Source organism: Sciurus vulgaris (genome assembly GCF_902686455.1).
Source record: "Sciurus vulgaris genome assembly, chromosome: 16".
Lineage (NCBI taxonomy): Eukaryota > Metazoa > Chordata > Mammalia > Rodentia > Sciuridae > Sciurus > Sciurus vulgaris.
Genome location: NC_136477.1, coordinates 75,945,038 through 75,966,744, shown reverse-complemented (window position 1 = coordinate 75,966,744; position 21,707 = coordinate 75,945,038). Strand labels below are relative to the sequence as shown.

Here is a 21,707-nt window from a genome sequence, read left to right as displayed (position 1 = left end):
TGTGATGTCTTAAAGCTGTAATTTCAGGTCCAGAGGAGGCAAGTAGAGCCAAAGCCCACCTCTTCCAACGGATTTGGATTCCTTAACAGGGATGTGCCAGGGAGGCCACAGAGTAAGAAAAATGGGTGGGGACAGAGATTGTGAGGAGCCTGTGGATAACATCATGCCTGGACCCTGTATGAAAATGGGAAAGGTAGCTACTTGAGTTGTTTCTACAGGTGGGAAGTGGACAGAGCTGGCCTTGACCCAAACCCTCCCATTTCTCCTTCACCTCCCTTGGCACCCTGTGTGCCTGGGAACGTGAGTGCAGAAGCCAGGGTAGACATGAGCACAGCTGAGCTTTTATACTGGTTAGTTGACCCTGAGTTCCAGAGTGTGGAACTGAGTGAGGCACCCCTGGACTGCTATTCTTCCACCTGCAACCTGAGGATCACTGCACCTATTCTTGCTATCAAACCTGCTCAGGACTCACCTGAGTCATGTTCACAGGCACCCAGTCTTGCTACCAAACCTGCTCAGGACTCACTTGAGTCATGTTCACAGGCGCCAAGTCTTGCTATGACCCCTTATCAGGACTCACCTGAGTCACATTCACAGGCAGCAATTCTTGCTATCAAGACTACTCAAGAATCACCTAGGTTGTATTCATACACACCCAGTCTTTCAATCATCCCAGCTCAGGACTCTCCTGAATTACATTCACAGGAACCTAGTCTTGCTATCACCCCTGCTCAAGACTCACCTGTGTTATGTTCACAGGAAGCATTCTTTCTTTTATTCCTAATCAGGACTCATCTGAATCACATTCATGAGCAAACATGGCACTGCTCTCTTTCAGATCCCTTACTGTTCATGCTCAGCCCAGGTCTTATGAGGCATCTACAACACAGAAATCAGCAGTCGATGCCTGTTCTGGGCTACTGTGTTGTTTGGTGCATTGAATCAATTTAATACAGCAACTGAGCAAATGCTAATAATGCGGGAATACGAACTTATGTAGCCATTGCATAATTAAGAGCTACAGAAATGTATGGGACTTGTTTCCTGCATACAAATATAGCATTCATTACACCAGGAACATCCACTTGGCCTGCAAAAAGGAGTCAAGTAAAACAAATGTTCCTTGGATTTGGTTTGTTATTTATAAATGACTGCAGGGGCACCTGACTCTCCTTGCAGTGCTTGACAGAGTTCCACTGAAGGATGATTGCAGAGACTCATCCTAAAAGGATTGTAGCCAGATGTATGCCTCCCTAGCTTGGATGTTATTCTGTGGAGTTTTCCTAATAATATATTACTCACTTCAGTCTGAGGATCTTGCTAGAGGTGATGGGAATAATTCTACAAATTTCCAGAAAAACATGGAGACAAAAACACATGTTGAAATCCTGTGATGTTAATTTCACTACAGAAGAATGTTCTTATTATGTTAAAAATCAAACATTGCATTTACTGGCACAGCCAGAACCTGTTGGGGCACAGAAACTTATAGGTAACAATGTTTCCCCAAGTTCTAAGCACAAAGCACCTCCCACAGTAGCTAATAGATATGGACTAGCTTATTTTATCAATGGCAAGCCCTGGTACCCTCCTAAAGGCAAGCCCTTAGAGAAGGTAGATATAGATCGCTCCCTGTCTCCTACAGGGTGGTTTAATTCAGATGATGGTTTTGTTTATGTGTGGTGGTAAGGTAAAAGTATAAGGTTTCACAATATTCCTTCCTTCCTACAAAGAATATGTCACCCTATAATAAACGTTGGTACATAATAACCATTGGGACTGCTGTCCTCCTGTAACTCTTAACTCAGCAATTTAGATATTAACCAGAAGGACCTAGTAGAGATGGTCACATGACATTGTCTATCACTTTACTGCAAAAGTAATAAAAATAGTCTTAGGTCATATAGAGTTTAGATATTAAGGAAATAAACATTGTATTAGCTCATTGACATAATTAATTTTTAAAATAATTGTGATTTAGTAAGGATAATTTGTAAGGTTACTGTTTTCTCATAATCTTTTGGTAAAAACAATTTCTGCCTATGTTTTGGAAACTTCTTTGATTTTATTAATCATAAGCCTGTTATCAAAGCCTGAAGAAAAATGTGTATAAACCCAGCCTTCCCCAGAATAAAGTGGGATTGATTGCACCAGAACTAGAGTCTGTGTCTTTCATTCTCCATCCATCGCTGACACTGTCTCCCGCATCCCATTTACCAGTGTGGAACCCATGAACTCCTGCTAGGGCTGGACCCCAGCAAATGACATTATCCACCAACATTCTTGGCAGAAGTGTACTCACCTATCAGCCAGTGACTGTCTAGGGGAAATCCCTGTGAATAGAGTGCAGTTAACACTTCCAAGGAACCTGACATTGTCCCTGGTGTGTCCATGGCAACCTTCACCTGACACAGACTTAGAAACCCAGCCAATAGGAAGCAGGATTTTGAGAACCGCTTGATCTTCAAATACACCATCAAGAGAAAGATGGTGTCTTAAGATTAATAGTGAAGCACAGATTACATATTCTTTGCACCAGAGAATTTAATAATGAGCTCTCAACTGCTCTCAGAGAGACTAGTGATTGACATCCACTGGCATCTCAGGTAGGTGCAGGTGATGACCCCTTGGGGCATCTGAAGTTCCATGAGGGTGATGGGGCATGGAGTATCACAGGGAGAGGCCCAGGACCTAAGGAAGGCCTCCACCCAGCCCACTCACAATTATTCCCAACATATCTGCTCAGTCTGTTCTACCATAGCTCTCCTCAGTTCTGCATCTCCAACTGAGTAGAGAGCAGCACACGACGAAAATGACCCCCAAATACTGAAACTAACCATGGAAAAGGAGAACTCACACTCAATCCCCAGCACCTTTTGTGGAGAGCAGTTGATCAGTCTGGGAAAGAATCCAGGTGAATGAGGAGGCAAGCCATGAGGAGGAGAGGGGCTCTCATCAGCATGAATCAGAGAACTGGAAGGATCACAAAGGGGCCTGGAAGGAGGACCAAGTCCCTGTTCCCTGACTTTTCCAGGGAGGGTTATGGAAAGGAAGCAGTCTGTGCTGAGGAAGGCTCAGGAGTTGGTAAGATAAATCTGCCTCAGGGCTTCTGAAATGCAGCAAATACAGCTCTGACACTGATAGAAAATATGTCCTTCAGAAAGTCTGTTAGCATTCTTAGGTCTATCCACTAAGTGAGAGGACAGAACAGTTTATTCATGGAAGTCAACACCCCCATGAAACACCACAAGCTGGGCCATGAAGGACAACATGGGTTTAGAAGCACTTCTGCAACACCCCTGGATCACAGAATTTCAACAGGAGCCCTGAACAAAGCCCCCAAACAACTGAACCAGGGAAAGGCAAGACAGGAAAGACATGCTCAACCACAAAGACAAATGGTGCCTAGGATATTGAAGGAAGAAACCACAATTCCATATAAAGAAATTACACTAGAGAGAGGGTGGTATTCACAAGTAGACAATCATGGACCATCTGCAATAAAGAACAATTATGGCCGTGCAGTGGACAGGGAGAAGCCTGGACTCTGAAGGAGAGTCCACTCACCCACAGACCCAAAAGAGACTGAGTAATTGTGGATGAGGATTACAAATGCAGAGGAATCAGAGGAATCTGAGCAATGGTTGGCAAGGGGCACTGACTAGAGGATAAAGAGAATAATGAGAACAGAAGTGTAGGAACTGCATGGTAACAGTATTCAGGAAAAAACCAGCAACTGTGCATGAGAAGCATTCATCACAGGACTCAGAAAACCCTGAGCAATAGTGGGCTAGGTGAAGTTAAGACAGAATCCAAACAAGGCTGAGCAATCTTTGGCTATATATGCTTACACATAGGACCCAAACGAGGCTGAGAAAAGATTGGCTAGGGGAATATACCACATGGTTCAGAGAAGACTGACCACTGCTGGATGAGGGTGCTCACATAGATGTCCCAGAGTATACTGAGCCCTCCTGAATGAGGCTTAATCACCCAGAGGACACATAGGGTAAGGGGTACTGGAGGACAAGGGGCACTCCAAAATATTGTTCAGGGAAAACTGAGCACCTGTGTGTTAAGGGCGCTCACCACAAGACTCAGATGGCATTCAGCAATTGTATGTGAAGGGAGATTAAGGATAGGACCCAGAGAAGACTGAACACTCTCATGTGAGAGGTGCTAATCCACAGGAACCAGAAGAGTCTGAGCAAGAATTGCCTTAGGGAAGATAGAGCAAGACATAGAAAAGACTGAGCAGTAATAGATTAGGGTGCTCACCTAAATGACCCAGAGGAGAATAATAAAGGAATGTTCAGGAAACTGATTTAAAAAAAAAAAAAAAAAACAGAGATCCCTGAGCATGGTTAGATGAGGGGTGCTCAACCACAGAACTCAGATGAGACTGAAAAGGAGAGGTTATGTGAAACCTTGAGCTTAACCAAATAAAACTGAGCCATGTTAGGAGTGGGGCAATCAGCTGGAGGACCCTGTGGACACAAAGCCCTATTTGGTGAGGGTGCTCACCCACAGAACTCAGAGTACCCTAAGCTATGATGGGTGAGGGGTGATTAAGTCAGGACCCAGAGATAACTGAGCACTTGTGGAAATGGGTGTTCACCCATAGTATACAAAATACCCTGAACAATGGTGGAGTAGTGGAGACTTAGGGAAGGACCCAGAGAAGCAAGAGCACATTTTTTTTTTATTGTAAACAAATGGGATACATGTTGTTTCTCTGTTTGTACATGGCGTAAAGGCATACTATTTGTGTAATCATAAATTTACATAGAGCAATGTTGTTTGATTCATTCTGTTATTTTTTCCCTTCCCCCCACCCCTCCCACCCCTCTTTACCCTCTATACAGTAGTTCCTTCCTCCATACTTGCCCCCCTCCCTAACCCTAACTCTAACCCTTCCCTCCCCCCCATTATGTGTCATCCTCCACTTATTAGCGATATCATTCGTCCTTTGGCTTTTTGAGATTGGCTTATCTCACTTAGCATGATATTCTCCAATTTCATCCATTTGCCTGCAAATGTCATAATTTTATCATTCTTTATGGCTGAGTAATATTCCATAGTTTATATATACCACAGTTTCTTTATCCACTCATCAATTGAAGGGCATCTAGGTTGGTTCCACAGTCTGGCTATTGTGAATTGAGCAGCTATGAACATTGATGTGGCTGTATTTCTGTAGTATGCAGATTTTAAGTCCTTTGGGTATAGGCCAAAGAGTGGGATAGCTGGGTCAAATGGTGGTTCCATTCCAAGTTTTCTAAGGAATCTCCACACTGCTTTCCATAGTGGCTGCACTAATTTGCAGCCCCACCAGCAGTGTATGAGTGTACCTTTCTCCCCACATCCTCGCCAACACCTGTTGTTGCTCGTATTCTTGATAATCGCCATTCTAATTGGGGTGAGATGGAATCTTAGGGTGGTTTTGATTTGCATTTCTCTTATTACTAGAGATGTTGAACATTTTTCCATATGTTTGTTGATTGCTTGTAGATCTTCTTCTGTGAAGTGTCTATTCATTTCCTAAGCCCATTTGTTGACTGGACTATTTGAATTCTTGGAGTAGAGTTTTTTGAGTTCTTTATAGATTCTGGAGATTAGTGCTCTATCTGAAGTATGATTGGCAAAGATATTCTCCCACTCTGTAGGCTCTTTCTTCGCATTGCTGATAGTTTCCTTTGCTGAGAGAAAGCTTTTTAGTTTGAATCTATCCCAGTGGTTGATTCTAGCTTTTATTTCTTGTGCTATGGGAGTCTTGTTAAGGAAGTCTGGTCCTAGACCAACAAGGTGAAGATTTGGACCTACTTTTTCTTCTATAATCTGCAGGGTCTCTGGTCTGATTCCGAGGTCCTTAATCCATTTTGAGTTTAGTTTCGTGCATGGTGAGAGATATGGGTTTAGTTTCATTCTGTTGCATATGGATTTCCAATTCTCCCAGCACCATTTGTTGAAGAGGCTATCTTTTCTCCATTGCATATTTTTGGCCCCTTTGTCTAGTATGAGAAAATTGTATTTATTTGGGTTTGTGTCCGTGTCCTCTATTCTGTACCATTGATCTACCTTTCTATTTTGGTACCAATACCATGCCGTTTTTGTTACTATTGCTTCGTAGTAGAGTTGAAGATCTGGTATTGCAATACCCCCTGTTTCACTCTTCCTGCTAAGGATTGCTTTAGCTATTCTGGGTTTCTTATTCTTCCAGATGAATTTCATAATTGCTTGCTCTATTTCTGTAAGGTACACAATTGGGATTTTAATTGGAATTGCATTGAATTTGTATAGCACTTTAGGTAGTATGGCCATTTTGACAATATTAATTCTTCCTATCCAAGAACATGGAAGATCTTTCCATCTTCTAAGGTGTTCTTTAATTTCTTTCTTTAGTGTTGTATAGTTCTCATTGTAGAGGTCTTTCACTTCTTTTGTGAGATTGATTCCCAAGTATTTTATTTTTTTCGAGGCTATTGTGAATGGGGTAGTTTTCCTAATTTCTCTTTCTGAAGATTCATCACTTATGTATAAAAATGCGTTGGATTTATGGGCATTGATCTTGTAACCTGCTACTTTACTGAAATCACTTATAAGTTCTAAGAGTTTTCTAGTGGAATTTCCAGGTTCCTCTAAATATATAATCATGTCATCAGCGAACAGGGATAGTTTGAGTTCTTCTTTTCCAATTCATATCCCTTTAATTTCTTTGGTTTGTCTAATTGCTCTGGCCAGAGTCTCAAGAACGATGTTGAATAGAAGTGGTGAAAGAGGGCATCCCTGCCTTGTTCCAGTTTTTAGGGGGAATGCTTTCAGTTTCTCACCATTTAGAATGATATTAGCCATGGGCTTAGCATAAATGGCCTTTACAATGTTAAGGAGTGTTCCCACTATCCCTATTTTTTCTAGTGTTTTGAGCATGAAGGGGTGCTGTATTTTATCAAATGCTTTTTCTGCATCTATTGAAATAATCATGTGATTCTTGACTTTAAGTGTATTAATATGGTGAATTACGTTTATTGATTTCCTGATGTTGAACCAACCTTGCATCCCTGGGATGAAACCCACTTGATCATGGTGCACTATCTTTTTAATATGCTTTTGTATGTGATTTGCTAAAATTTTGTTGAGAATTTTTGCGTCGATGTTCATTAAGGATATTGGTCTGAAATTTTCTTTCCTTGATGAGTCTCTGTCTGGTTTAGGTATCAGTGTGATATTGGCTTCATAGAATGAGTTTGGGAGGGTTCCCTCCTCTTCTATTTTATGGAATACTTTGAGAAGTATTGGAATGAGCTCTTCCTTAAAGGTTTTGTAGAACTCGGCTGAGAACCCATCTGGTCCCGGACTTTTCTTTGTTGGTAGGCTTTTGATGACTTCTTCTATTTCAGTACTTGAAATTGGTCTATTTCAATTGTTTATGTCCTCCTCATTCAGTTTAGGCAATTCATATGTCTCTAGAAACCTGTTGATGTCTTCGAAATTTTCTATTTTGTTGGAGTATAGATTTTCAAAATAGCTTCTAATTATGTTTTGTATTTCCATCCTGTCTGTTGTGATATTTCCTTGTTCATTCCGAATTTTAGTGATTTGGGTTTTCTCTCGTCTTCTCTTTGTTAGTGTGGCTAAAGGTTTATCAATTTTGTTTATTTTTTCGAAGAACCAACTATTTATTTTGTCAATTTTTGTATTGTTTCTTTTGTTTCAATTTCATTGATTTCAGCTCTGAGTTTAACTATTTCCTGTCTTCTACTACTTTTGGTGCTGTTCTGTTCTTCTTTTTCTAAGGCTTTGAGCTGTAGTGTTAGGTTGTTTAATTGTTGAGTTTTACTTCTTTTATTAAATGCACTCCATGAAATAAATTTCCCTCTAAGTACTGCTTTCATAGTGTCCCAGAGATTTTGATATGATGTTTCTTTGTTCTCATTTACCTCTAAGAATTTTTTAATTTCCTTCCTAATATCTTCTGTTATCCATTCATCATATAATAGCATATTGTTTAATCTCCAGATGTTGGAATAGTTTCTGTGTTTTACTCTTTCATTTATTTCTAACTTCAATCCATTATGATCTGATAGAATACATGCTAGTGTCTCTATCTTCTTGTATTTGCTAACATTAGCTTTGTGGCATAATATATGGTCTATTTTAGAGAAGGATCCATGTGCTGCTGAGAAGAAAGTGTATTCACTCTTGGTTGGATGAAATATTCTATAAATGTCCGTTAAGTCTAAATTATTGATTGTGTTGTTGAGATCTATGGTTTCTTTGTTCAATTTTTGTCTGGAAGATCTGTCCAGTGGTGAGAGCGGCGTGTGAAAATCACCTAGTATTATTGTGTTGTGGTCTATTTGGTTTCTGAAATTGAGAAGGATTTGTTTGACATACATAGATGAGCCACTGTTTGGGGCATAGATGTTTATGATTGTTATATCTTGCTGATTTATGCTTCCCTTAAGCAGTATGAAATGACCTTCTTTATCCCTTCTGACTAACTTTGGCTTGAAGTCCACATTATCGGAAATGAGGATGGATACTCCAGCTTTTTTGCTGAGTCCATGTGCATGGTATGTTTTTCCCCATCCTTTCACCTTTAATCTATGGGTATCTTTTTCTATGAGGTGAGTCTCTTGCAGGCAACATATTCTTGGATCTTTCTTTTTAATCCAGTCTGCCACTCTATGTCTTTTGATTGATGAATTCAGGCCATTAACATTCAGGGTTATTATAGAGAAATGATTTGGTTTCCCGGTCATTTGGTTCATTTTTAAAATTTTGTTTATTTATTTGTTTGACACAACTTGTTTCCTCCTTTATTTGACAATTCCTTTAGGATAATTCCTCCCTTTGCTGATTTGCTTCTTTGTTTTTCATCTCTTCCTCATGGAATATTTTGTTGAGAATGTTCTGTATTGCTGGCTTTCTTTTTGTAAATTCTTTTAGCTTTTGTTTATCATGGAAGGATTTTATTTCATCGTCAAATTTGAAGGTAAGTTTTGCTGGGTATAAGATTCTTGGTTGGCATCCATTTTCTTTCAGGGCTTGAAAAATGTTGTTCCAGGACCTTCTAGCTTTTAGGGTCTGAATTGAAAAATCTGCTGATATGCGTATTGGTTTCCCCCTGAATGTAATCTGGTTCTTTTCTCTCACAGCCTTTAAAATTCTGTCTTTATTTTGTATGTTAGGTATTTTCATTATAATGTGCCTTGGTGTGGGTCTGTTGTAGTTTTGTGTATTTGGAGTCCTGTAAGCCTCTTGAACTTGATTTTCCATTTCATTCTTCAGATTTGGGAAATTTTCTGATATTATTTCATTGAATAGGTTGTTCATTCCTTTGGCTTGTTTCTCTAGGCCTTCCTCAATCCCAATAATTCTTAAATTTGGCCTTTTCATGATATCCCATAGTTCTTGTAGATTCTGTTCATGATTTCTTACCATCTTCTCTGTTTGTTCAACTTTGTTTTCAAGGTTAAATATTTTGTCTTCAATGTCTGAGGTTCTGTCTTCCAGGTGTTCTATCCTATTGGATATGCTTTCTATGGAGTTCTTAATTTGGTTTATTGTTTCCTTCATGTCAAGGATTTCTGTTTGGTTTTTTTTCAATATCTCTAACTCTTTATTGAAATGATCTTTTGCTTCCTGTATTTGCTCTTTTAACTGTCGATTGGTGCGATCATTCAATGCTTGCATTTGCTCTTTCATCTCATCGTTTGCTTCTCTGATCATTTTAATTATGTACATTCTGAACTCCTTTTCTGTCATTTCTTCTGCCATGCTGTCATTGGGTTTTATTGATGTAACATGTAGATTTGTTTGCAGCATTTTCTTTCCTTGTTTTCTCATATTGTTCAGATATCAGTGGACTGCTGAGATATTGCAGATTTCCTCTGTTGATTTACAATGTCCCTGAAGATTTCTATATATATCCCCTCTTAGCCTTCAGTAGGCTGAAGTCTTGGAGGAAGTTGATAATGCGGTGCTCCACAAGGAAGCTGCCTCTCTAGGAGTGGTGGCCTTCAGGTGGGGTATATTCCCTGCTAGTGGGCAGAGGTGCCTCCACTTGTTGACCAATGGTCATCCAAAGGGGACCTAGGCTGTGGGCTGAGGCAAGGCCTGTTTGGGCCTGTGTCTCTGGTTTTACCGTCCTTGTGGGGAAACCTCACCAGGCAGGGAAGACTCACCCAGTGGGGAGGTCTCGCTGGTCAGTTTCCTCCTAGAGGTTCCCCTCAATTTACAGCTACTGCCTGGGCTGGGCTGCCTTCCTCTGCAACGTTTCCAGGGGCCCGGCCCTACCTCCTGGGCCTGGGAGCCTCACCCTTCACAGATGAATCTCCTTAGGCTGCCCCTCCTCAGAGAATTTGCCCATAGGCCTGGAAACTTCGCTCCGCCCTAAGCCTGTCTCTGTGCGGCTCTTCCACCCAGAAGCCTCCTAGATCCTGGGACCCTGTTCTGCACCTAATCGCCTGGCTGTGTGGCCCCTCCTCTGAGCAGCCACCTGTGGCCCCGAACAATCGCTCTGAGTCCCAGAGACCCGCCACCAGCCTCTTCCTCCAGACAGCCGCCCAGTATGCCGGTGCGGTCACTAGGAGTCCAAGAAACTCACTTCGTGCCTCCTCCTCCCACCAGCCACCCGTAGCCCGGGGCAATCAATCACTCCGAGTCGAAGTGACCCTCCCCGTTCCTCCTCCTTCTCCAGATAACCCCCCGGGTGTTCAGGAGCAGTCCCTCTGAGTGGCTCTGAATCCACGTGACCCGCTGCACGGGTCCTCTGGGCACCGCCCGGAGCTCAAGTGCGGCCACTCAAGACCAAGCGTCCCACCACGCTTCTCCTCCAGGCAGCCCCCCTGTGTTCAGGAGCTGTCACTTTAAGACCAAACAACTCACCACTCGCCTTCTCCTCTGAGCAGCCGCCTGGAGCGCTAATGCAGTCACTGCGAGTCCAAAGGACCCGCCGCGCTCCTTCTCCTCCTTCTCCTACTCCTCCGGGCAGGCCCCGGGGTTCAGAAGTGGTCAGAGTCCAAACAGCTCGCCACGCAGCCCCTTCTCTGGCAACCGCCTGTAGCTCCCGTGTAGTCACTCGAATCCAAGCGGCCGCTCCTCTTCCTCCTCGTCCTCAGGGCAGGCCCCAGTGTTCAGAAGCGTCGTTCTGATTCCAAACAGCTCGCCGCGCAGCTTCTCCTCTGGCAACCGCCTGCAGCTCTGGTGCAGTCTCTCCGAATCCAAGTGGCCACGCTCCTCTCCTCCTCCTCAGGGCAGGCCCCGGTGTCCTGAGTCCACACAGTTCTCCCCGCCACTCCTCCCCCGGGCAGCCGCCGGAGCCCCAGTGGCTGCTCCGAGTCCCAGCGCTGTGCTGAGCGGCCTCCTCTACGGCGCTCCCAGCTATCCGAGTTCACTGCTCCAGCGGGGGGAGGGGCGTCTCGCCAGCAGTTCTACTTCACAAAGTTTCCTGCATTCCGGGACCCCCGTCCCATCCGGGATGCCCCCCCAGGGGGTGAGAGTCACCCGGCTACTTTGAGTTGGTCCCAAGCGTCCCAATATCTCCTCTCTTAATCCTGAGTCCTGGCGCAACACGAAATGCAGCCACCCTCTAGGCCGCCATCTTGAAAACCCCCGCCAGAGCACATTTAGGTGAGATGTTTTACCACAGGAGTCAGAGGAGTCAGACTACATTTGGAAAAGAGGTGCTCATTAAGATGACTCACAGCCTTTAGACCCATATCAAGAGAGAACCTCAGGTCATGGTCTCAGTTACTTCAGGGGTGGGTTGACAGTGGTGCCTTTCAAAAATCTGGGGAAGTACTGCATGTGAATGGGAATTTATACTTGGCCACATTTCACTGTCTTTTGAAGTTGTGCATTGTTCCTGATGCAGAAGTCCTAAGAGGGTTTCTGTCTTCTCAGAAGTGAGCAGTCAGTGACATATCAGACAAGACCCTAAAAATACTTAAATATGTGCTTTTCATCCACTGTTCAAGAAGATGTCATAAATCCTGGGCGTGCTTCATCACCAAAAAGACCTCAGCCACTGGAGGAATGATGTGGGAATAATGAAGAATTCATGGTGAAACAAGGACCTCAATGTTGTGGGAAATGAAATCCAGCAAAATTTTCAAGCATTGATGAGGAGCCTGTCTGCATGGCAGCACCAAAGTCCTATTGAGGTTGTTGGAAAGAGTATATATCCACATCTCAGGAAGTTTTCACAATAGTGTTGTCCTGGACACTAAGATAATGTCAGAGATGGTATACTGATATTAGCCTGATTGGGACTCACAGAATTCACTAATAGATCTGGGTTGCCTAGGGCTCTGTGGATAGGGAGCTCTCGTGATGCCAGGGTGCCCATCCACAAAATTCAAAGGGAAATGAGTACTGGCGGGAGAGGTTTGATTACCCACAGGACTCAGAATACCCTGAGCAATGGTGTTGGAGGGGAGATTAAGGACCAAACCCAGAAAAGTTTGAGCACTGGTGGGAGAGGTGTGCTCACCCAGAAGACTCAGAGGACACTGAACATTGGTAGGGTAGGTGGGGTTAAGACAGAACCCAGAAAAGACCGAGCAATGTTAGAGTATATATGATCACACCCATGAGCTAGAGGCTGAGATAAGATTGGTTAAGGAAAAGTAGCTTATGGCACAGAGGAGACTGAGCACTGCTGCTGGATGGGCACTCACACTGAAATTCAAGACTACAGTGGGCACTGCTTGATGAGGGGTGCTCACCCAGAGGACACAGAGAAATCAGAATACTGAAGGGTATGGGACAAGCCAAAACAATATTCATGGAAAACTGAGCACCTCTGTGTGATGGGCACTAACCACAGGACTCAGATGACCATGAGAAATTGCGTATGCAGGGAGATTAAGGACATTCCATAGAGAAGACAGCACTGTCTGGTGAGGGGGACTCACACACAGGACCAAGTGAGTCTGAGCAAGTATTGCCTTTGGAAGCCTTGAAAAGGACAGAGAGAAGATTAAAGGGGCACTCACCAAAAAGACCCAGAATGGAATGAGCATGAAATATTTAGTGAACTCAGACTAAAACACAGCAGCATGAGCACTGTTAGTTGAAAGACACACACAGGATGTAATAGAGACTGAGTAAGTTCAGGTCAGACAAATGTATCAGATGAAACACAGAAGACTGTGCCATGTTAGAAGAGGGTCAATTGCCAAGAGGTACGAGTGGAATCAGAGCACTACTGGAAGAGAAAGCTCACCCACAGGACTCAGAGTACCCTGAGTAATGTTAGATGTAGGGGGATTTAGAGCAGGACTCAGAGAACACTGATCACTGGTAGGAGAGGGGTGCTGAACCAGAGGACTCAGAAAACCCTAAGCAATGATGATTAAGAGGGTATTTAGGGAAGAATCCAGAAAAGATAGAGCAAAGATAGATGAGGGGTCCTTGACTCCAGGATCTAGAGGAGGTATAGGTCTTTTGGGATTGGACTTCTCACCTACAAGTCTAAAATTTTTGGAAACTGGAAGGTTGGGAGGCTCAGATTTGTTTCCTTTGTTATTTCCACAATCCACAGTGCTGGGGACTCGATTCCGGGCCTGAGGCATGTAAGGCAGGCACGCTACCACATGGGCTATATGGCCTGAACTGGAACGGTTCCTCTGAGATACAACACATGATCACCTAACGTCTTAATTAGTGAAATTTCATGCAGAGAAGCAAACAAGTCTAACCAAACGATGACTAAGGAATTCGTAATTCTCCTGTCCAAAACAATCCAGTATGGATCCTTTTTGCTTGTAAATACCCAAGCCTAGCCCTGTGTCCTAAGGGAAATATATTTCCCCTCTTCCTGAAGGATGAAATAGGAAGTGGCTGATTAATACGTGGGAAGGAAAATATATCAGGGATCCAAGGATGTCAGGAACAGGTCAGAGGCAGAAATATTTGGGAGTGAGAAGATGTTCAATTGTTGAATATGAATGGAGATATTGAGGATCATTCACACATGAATGCCTGGCCATTATACTCAAAATTAACTGACACTTTCCTGGAAAGTTTTTTTTTTTTTTCTTATTTTTCCTCTTGAACGTTTTTTGAAAAATTCCAAAGAGCAGGGAAAAGTGCATAATGCACAATCCAGATCAGGTGCTGGATCCTCTTAACATCTCAGGAGGTGTGAGTCGGTGAATGTTGTGCCTCCTGTTCTAAGCCTGTTTCCCTCAGAAAATGGCTTCAGCAATTTGACCAGACGCTGTTGGGTGATATAAACAGGCAAAAGCAGGTGGTGATGGCTCATAATTTCTCGGGTCCCAGAATCGAAACATTGTGGCAAAAAAGCAACTATCATCATCGAATTTCTCTCTTCTACTGCTCATGTTGCCAGTGTTTACTCTCAAGATTTATTACACAGAGATGAGTGGTAAAGTCATATGCTTCATCCTTCATTCATTTGGTTGCAATCAATTTCACTAAGGAAAACATAACAATGGTTTCCCAGTTCTCCTGTGACATGAGAGCTATATATGGAAACTCTCCACTAATTAAAGGGGAAGGAGCAGGCATTGGTCAGCTAGGTTGTGAAGGTCACGTTGTTTTGAGGCTCCCATAAGAGAAGTCAGTTGATTGCACTCCCCAGAGTGTTTGTAAAACCTCGGGCAAAATGAACTTTCACCAGTGTCTCCAGTGGTATTGCATCTGCACCCTAGATTCCAGCTGATGTCATAGAGGAGCGAATTGAGAACAAGAAAGCATCACGGTTCCCATGGCAACCAGAGAACTTGCAGCTGCTGTCCACTTCCAAACCGCATTCAAGACATGCAGTGGGTCAGGAGTGCAGGTACGAGGACAGATGAAGGGAGCTGCTGCCAAGGTCTTGCGTATTTGAAGAAATGATTCTATCCTTGTTGCCCAGGGCAATGAGCAAACAGGCTTGAGTCATAAATCCCCTCATATCCAGGTAGGACAATGAATCCCATTGAAGTGTGAGAGCTTGTACGTCCCCACAGGTCGACTAGGTGGCGCTGAGCACCCTTGGCCACACCATTATGCCTGGAAGGCAGCTCATTTGCCTCCTGAGGCAAGCTATAAGCCCCACCAATTCAGTGCCACAGGCTGGGACAGAGGGGTACTTTAGGGCAAAAGGATCAACAATCCTAGCACTGGCACCAGTGGATTTGGCTCTGACACTACTCCGCCAGGACTGGGTCAAGCTTGGTTTTCTTCAGACTCAGAAAACAAGGCAAGAGGCCTAGGAGCCTCATGGAGAGATGGGTGGTGAGTGCTCCCCTCAGTAAAGCATGCAGGGCTTCTCCGTAGTTTAGGTGAAACTTGATATGGGACAAATCGGTTTCCATCTGTCTGGCTTCTCCTACAGACATACGAAGTGTGGACAGGGGACAGATGGGACCTGCGATGTCCATGTTCCATGTGAATATGCGTGGCTCCTCTAGTGGTGCATGAAGAGAGGAGGGAGTCATTTACTCTGCCTGTTGGAAGGAGGGCAGGATGAACATGACAAGAAAGTAGAGTTGTTCTTTATTCACTCCAAATGCCAGTCCCCTTCTCTTTGCTCCTGCCTTACAACTGGGCTGCACCATGAAAGTATACTGCTAGGATATTTTCAGGGTCACTTCAAACCATAACAAGATACAGAGATATTGCCAATCTGTATTCAGAAAATGGTTTTTCTTCATGAGACACAAATACTTCTTTGTCACCACGTTCTGTGGGATGTTACCAGGAGACTTCTAACCATCTCCAGGTTGGAGCAGACCACAAGCTGGGGAATCAATTATCAGCCTCATGACGGCATGATGGACACAGTTTCAAAGGTCATAACACAAGACTTGAAAATAAATTATGCTGAAAATGGAATGGTTAACAGCCTCCAAGCTGAATATTCAAAGGAGGAGAGCAAGGATATTGTGGGGCCAGAAAACCTGAAGCATGTTGATGCTGGAAAACAACTACAGAGAAATCACCTGATGAAAATCAACAAGGATCATCAAACTCCACAAAATATGTTCAAGTTCTCCATACACTACCAAATCAGGATGTAGTTATTGTCCGCACATTCTCTATGCAACCATGAATACCGATTCTCATTTCCACTTTTAGAACAATGCTGGACTTGCAAGTTTCTGTCACTTTTCTGTTGCTCTCAGGGGACAGTCGAATATACCAATGTTGACTAGCATTTTTTCGGGCACAAGAACACATGAGCTCCGGCATTACTAACTTAACAGCACCTTCTTCCATGATCTACAATTTAAGCCAGGTGATGCTGGGCTATGCAACACTAATCCAGGCACTGCTTGTTTTATGGATGTCCTTCAATATTTACAAAAGAATACAAAAGGGCTCTGTTGCTCTTCACACTGGAGCTCTAATAATATTAAGTGAGTGGGATGTAAAAGGCCTGTGAAACTCCTGAATGCTATCAATGCAGGCCAACATGGGTTCAGACCCTAATCCTAACTTTACTCACCAAGAAATCACAGGCAAGCCTCTGCAAAGCAACAGTGTGAGAGGATTTCGTAGGAAAAAAGCTGCTGTCTTTTGAGCTCACATACTGTCTTAACTTTAGACCATGTGGTTCAGCTAGAAAGTGCTCTGGTGTGAATGGCCCTTCACTGGCAGAGAATATGGCAGTGGGTCCACGAAGCATGGAGAGTGGGAGGTACAATTGCGGTCCTTATTTTGGAGTTCTTGAAAACCTGTGCACAATTCGCAGCCGAAGAAGGTGCAGAAATATTATTCATATTAGCATAATAATGAGAGGCCTGAGATCTATGCCCTAAGGAGTGTAGAGAGACTTCATGGAATGAGTAGTCTGAGGAAATGCAGGTGACTGTTGAGTACTGTTCTCTTGGATCACATTTGCCTGCTGAAAGCTGTTGGTGGATTTGGGTTGCATGAGAAATTGGTGCTATTTTAGAGTGTGGATTCCTTTTGTGAGGAGAGGAGGAAAGAAAAAAATGGAAAAGAGATGATGGAAGGTTGGGAGACTCAGATTTGTTTTCCTTTGTTATTTCCACAATCCAGAGTGCAGGTGACTCAACCCAGGCTGAGGCCTGTCAGGCAGGCACGCTACCACATGGGCTATATGGTCTGCACTGGAACGGTTCCTCTGAGATACAACACATGATCACCTAACGTCTTAATTAGTGAAATTTCATGCAGAGAAGCAAACAAGTTCAACCAATGACTAAGGAATTCATAATTCTCCTGTCCAAAACAATACAGTATGGATCCTTTTTCTTTGTAAGCACCCAAGCCTAGCCCTGTGTCCTAAGGGAAATATATTTCCCCTCTTCCTGAAGGATGAAATAGGAAGTGGCTGATTAATACGTGGGAAGGAAAATATATCAGGGATCCAAGGATGTCAGGAACAGGGCAGAGGCAGAAATATTTGGGAGTGAGAAGATGCTCAATTGTTGAATATGAATGGAGATATTGAGGATCATTCACACACGAATGTCTGGCCATTAAACTCAAAATTAACTGACACTTTTCTGGAAAGTATTTTCTTTCTTATTTTTCCTCTTGAACGTTTTTTGAAAAATTCCAAAGAGCAGGGAAAAGTGCATAATGCACTATCCAGATCAGGTGCTGGATCCTCTTAACATCTCAGGAGGTGGTGATCCGTGAATGTTGTGCCTCCTGTTCTAAGCTTGTTTCCCTCAGTAAATGGCTTCAGCAATTTGACCAGACGCTGTTGGGTGATATAAACAGGCAAAAGCAGGTGGTTATGGCTCATAATTTCTCGGGTCCCAGAATCGAAACATTGTGGCAAAAAAGCAACTATCATCATCGAATTTCTCTCTTCTACTGCTCATGTTGCCAGTGTTTACTCTCAAAATTTATTACACTGAGATAAGTAGTAAAGTCATATGCTTGATCCTTCATTCATTTGGTTGCAATCAATTTCACTAAGGAAAACATAACAATGGTTTCCCAGTTCTCCTGTGACATGAGAGCCATACATGGAAACTCTCCACTAATTAAAGGGGAAGGAGTAGGCATTGGTCAGCTAGGTTGTGAAGGTCACGTTGTTTTGAGGCTCCCATAGGAGAAGTCAGTTGATTGCACTCCCCAGAGTGTTTGTAAAGCCTCGGGCAACATGAACTTTCACCAGTGTCTCCAGTGGTATTGCACCTGCACCCTAGATTCCAGCTGATGTCATAGAGGAGCAAATTGAGAACAAGGAAGCATTACGGTTCCCATGGCAACCAGAGAACTTGCAGCTGCTGTCCACTTCCAAACTGCATTCAAGACATGCAGTGGGTCAGGAGTGCAGGTACGAGGACAGATGAAGGGAGCTGCTGCCATGGTCTTGCGTATTTGAAGAAATGATTCCATCCTTGTTGCCCAGGGCAATGAGCAAACAGGCTGTGAGTCATAAATCCCTTCATATCCAGGCAGGACAATGAATCCCATTGAATTGTGAGAGCTTGCATGTCCACACAGGTCGACTAGGTGGCGCTGAGCACCCTTGGCCACACCATTATGCCTGGAAGGCAGCTCATTTGCCTCCTGAGGCAAGCTATAAGCCTCACAAATTCAGTGCAACAGGCTGGGACAGAAGGGTACTTGAGGGCACAAGGATCAACAATCCTAGCACTGGCACCACTGGATTTGGCCCTGACACTACTGCTCCAGGACTGGGACAAGCTTGGTTTTCTTCAGACTCAGAAAACAAGCCAAGGGGCCTACGAGCCTCATGGAGAGATGGGTGGTGAGTGCTCCCCTCAGTAAAGCATGCAGGGCTTCTCCGTAGTTTAGGTGAACCTTGATATGGGACAAATCGGTTTCCATCTGTCTGGCTTCTCCTACAGACCTATGAATTGTGGTCAGGAGACAGATGGGACCTCGGATGTCCATGTTCCATGTGAATGTGCATGGCTCCTCTAGGGGCGCATGAAGAGAGGAGGGAGTCGTTTACTCTGCCTGTTGGAAGGAGGGCAGGATGAACGTGACAAGAAAGTAGAGTTGTTCTTTGTTTACTCCAAATGCCAGTCCCCTTCTCTTTGCTCCTGCCTTACAACTGGGCTGCACCATGAAAGTATACTGCTAGGATATTTCCAGGGTCACTTCAAACCATAACAAGATACAGAGATATTGCCAATCTGTATTCAGAAAATGGTTTTTCTTCATGAGACACAAATACTTCTTTGTCACCACGTTCTGTGGGATGTTACCAGGAGACTTCTAACCATCTCCAGTTTGGAGCAGACTACATGCTGGGTGATCAATTATCAGCCTCGTGACGGCATGATGGACACAGTTTCAAAGGGCATAACACCAGACTTGAAAATAAATTATGCTGAAAATGGAATGGTTCACAGCCTCCAAACTGAATATTCAAAGGAGCAGAGCAAGGATATTGTGGGGCCAGTAAAGCTGAAGGATGTTGATGCTGGAACACAACTACAGAGAAATCACCTGATGAAAATCGACAAGGATCATCAAACTCCACAAAATATGTTCAAGTTCTCCATACACTACCAAAACAGGATGTAGTTATTGTCCCCACATTCTCTATGCAACCATGAATACTGTCCTCATTCCTACTTCTAGAACAAAGATGGACTTGCAAGTTCCTGTCTCTTTTCTGTTGCTCTCAGGAGACCGTCGAATATGCCAATGTTGACTAGTATTTTTCCCGGCACAAGAACACATGAGCACCAGCATTACTAACTTCACAGCACCTTCTTCCACGATCTACAATTTAAGCCAGGTGATGCTGGGCGATGCAACACTAATCCAGGCACTGCTTGTTTTATGGATGTCCTTCAATATTTACAAAAGAATACAAAAGGGCTCTGTTGCTCTTCACACTGGAGCTCTAATAATATTTAGTGGGATGTAAAAGGCCTGTGAAACTCCTGAATACTATCAATGCAGGCTAACATGGGTTCAGACCCTAATCCTAACTTTACTCACCAAGAAATCCCAGGCAAGCCTCTGCAAAGCAATAGTGTGAGAGGATTTCATAGGAAAAGAGAGGCTGTCTTTCGTGTTCGCATACGGGCTTAACTTTAGACCATGTGATTCAGCTGGAAAGTGCTCTGGTGTGAAAGGCCCTTCACTGGCAGAGAATATGGCAGTGGGTCCACGAAGCATGGAGAGTGGGATTTACAATTGCGGTCCTTATTTTGGAGTTCTTGAAAACCTGTGCACAATTCGCAGCTGAAGAAGGTGTAGAAATATTATTCATATTAGCGTAATAATGAGAGGTCCGAGATCTGTGCCCTAAGGAGTGTAGAGAGACTTCATGGAATGAGTAGTCTGAGGAAATGCAGGTGACTGTTGATCACTGTTCTCTTGGATCAAAGTTGCCTGCTGAAAGCTGTTGGTGGATTTGGGTTGCATGAGAAATTGGTGCTGATTTACAGTGTGGATTCCTTTTGTGATGAGAGGAGGAAAGAAAAGAGAAAGGAAAGAGATGATGGAAGGTTGGGAGGCTCAGATTTGTTTTCCTTTGTTCTTTCCACAATCCACAGTGCTGGGGACTCAAACCCGGATCTGAGGTGTGTAAGGCAGGCACGCTACCACATGGGCTATATGACCTGCACTGGAACGGTTCCTCTGAGATACAACACATGATCACCTAACGTCTTAATTAGTGAAATTTCATGCAGAGAAGCAAACAAGTCAAACCAAACAATGACTAAGGAATTCATAATTCTCCTGTCCAAAACAATCCAGTATGGATCCTTTTTGCTTGTAAATACCCAAGCCTAGCCCTGTGTCCTAAGGGAAATATATTTCCCCTCTTCCTGAAGGATGAAATAGGAAGTAGCTGATTAATATGTGGGCAGGAAAATATATCAGGGATCCAAGGATGTCAGGAACAGGTCAGAGGCAGAAATATTTGGGAGTGAGAAGATGCTCAGTTGTTGAATATGAATGGAGATATTGAGGATCATTCACACATGAATGCCTGGCCATTACACTCAAAATTAACTGACACTTTCCTAGAAAGTATTTTTTTTTTTAAATTTTGTTCTTGAAAGTTTTTTGAAAAATTCCAAAGAGCAGGGAAAAGTGCATAATGCACAATCCAGATCAGGTGCTGGATCTTCTTAACATCTCAGGAGGTGGTGATCCGTGAATGTTGTGCCTCCTGTTCTAAGCCTGTTTCCCTCAGTAAATGGCTTCAGCAATTTGACCAGACGCTGTTGGGTGATATAAACAGGCAAAAGCAGGTGTTGATGGCTCATAATTTCTTGGGTCCCAGAATCGAAACATTGTGACAAAAAGGCAACTATCATCATCCAATTTCTCTCTTTTGATGCTCATGTTGCCAGTGTTTACTCTCAAGATTTATTACAGAGATAAGTGGTAAAGTCATATGCTTGATCCTTCATTCATTTGGTTGCAATCAATTTCACTAAGGAAAACATAACAATGGTTTCCCAGTTCTCCTGTAACATGAGAACCATACATGGAAACTCTGCACTAATTAAAGGGGAAAGAGCAGGCATTGGTCAGCTAGGTTGTGAAGGTCACATTGTTTTGAGGCTCCGGTAAGAGAAGTCAGTTGATTGCACTCCCCAGAGTGTTTATAAAACCTCGGGCAACATGAACTTTCACGAGTGTCTCCAGTGGTATTGCACCTGCACCCTAGATTCCAGCTGATTTCATAGAGGAGCGAATTGAGAACAAGGAAGCGTCACGGTTCCCATGGCAACCAGAGAACTTGCAGCTGCTGTCCACTTCCAAACCAC

General features: G+C 43.5%; 1 pseudogene across 1 annotated transcript in view; it reads left to right on the top strand.

Moving 5' to 3' along the window:
• Positions 1 to 21,707, top strand: part of LOC306647162 (cyclin-dependent kinase 17-like) — a 1,195,982-nt pseudogene that overhangs the window by 861,935 nt on the left and 312,340 nt on the right. The gene's annotated exons all lie outside the window — the stretch shown is intronic.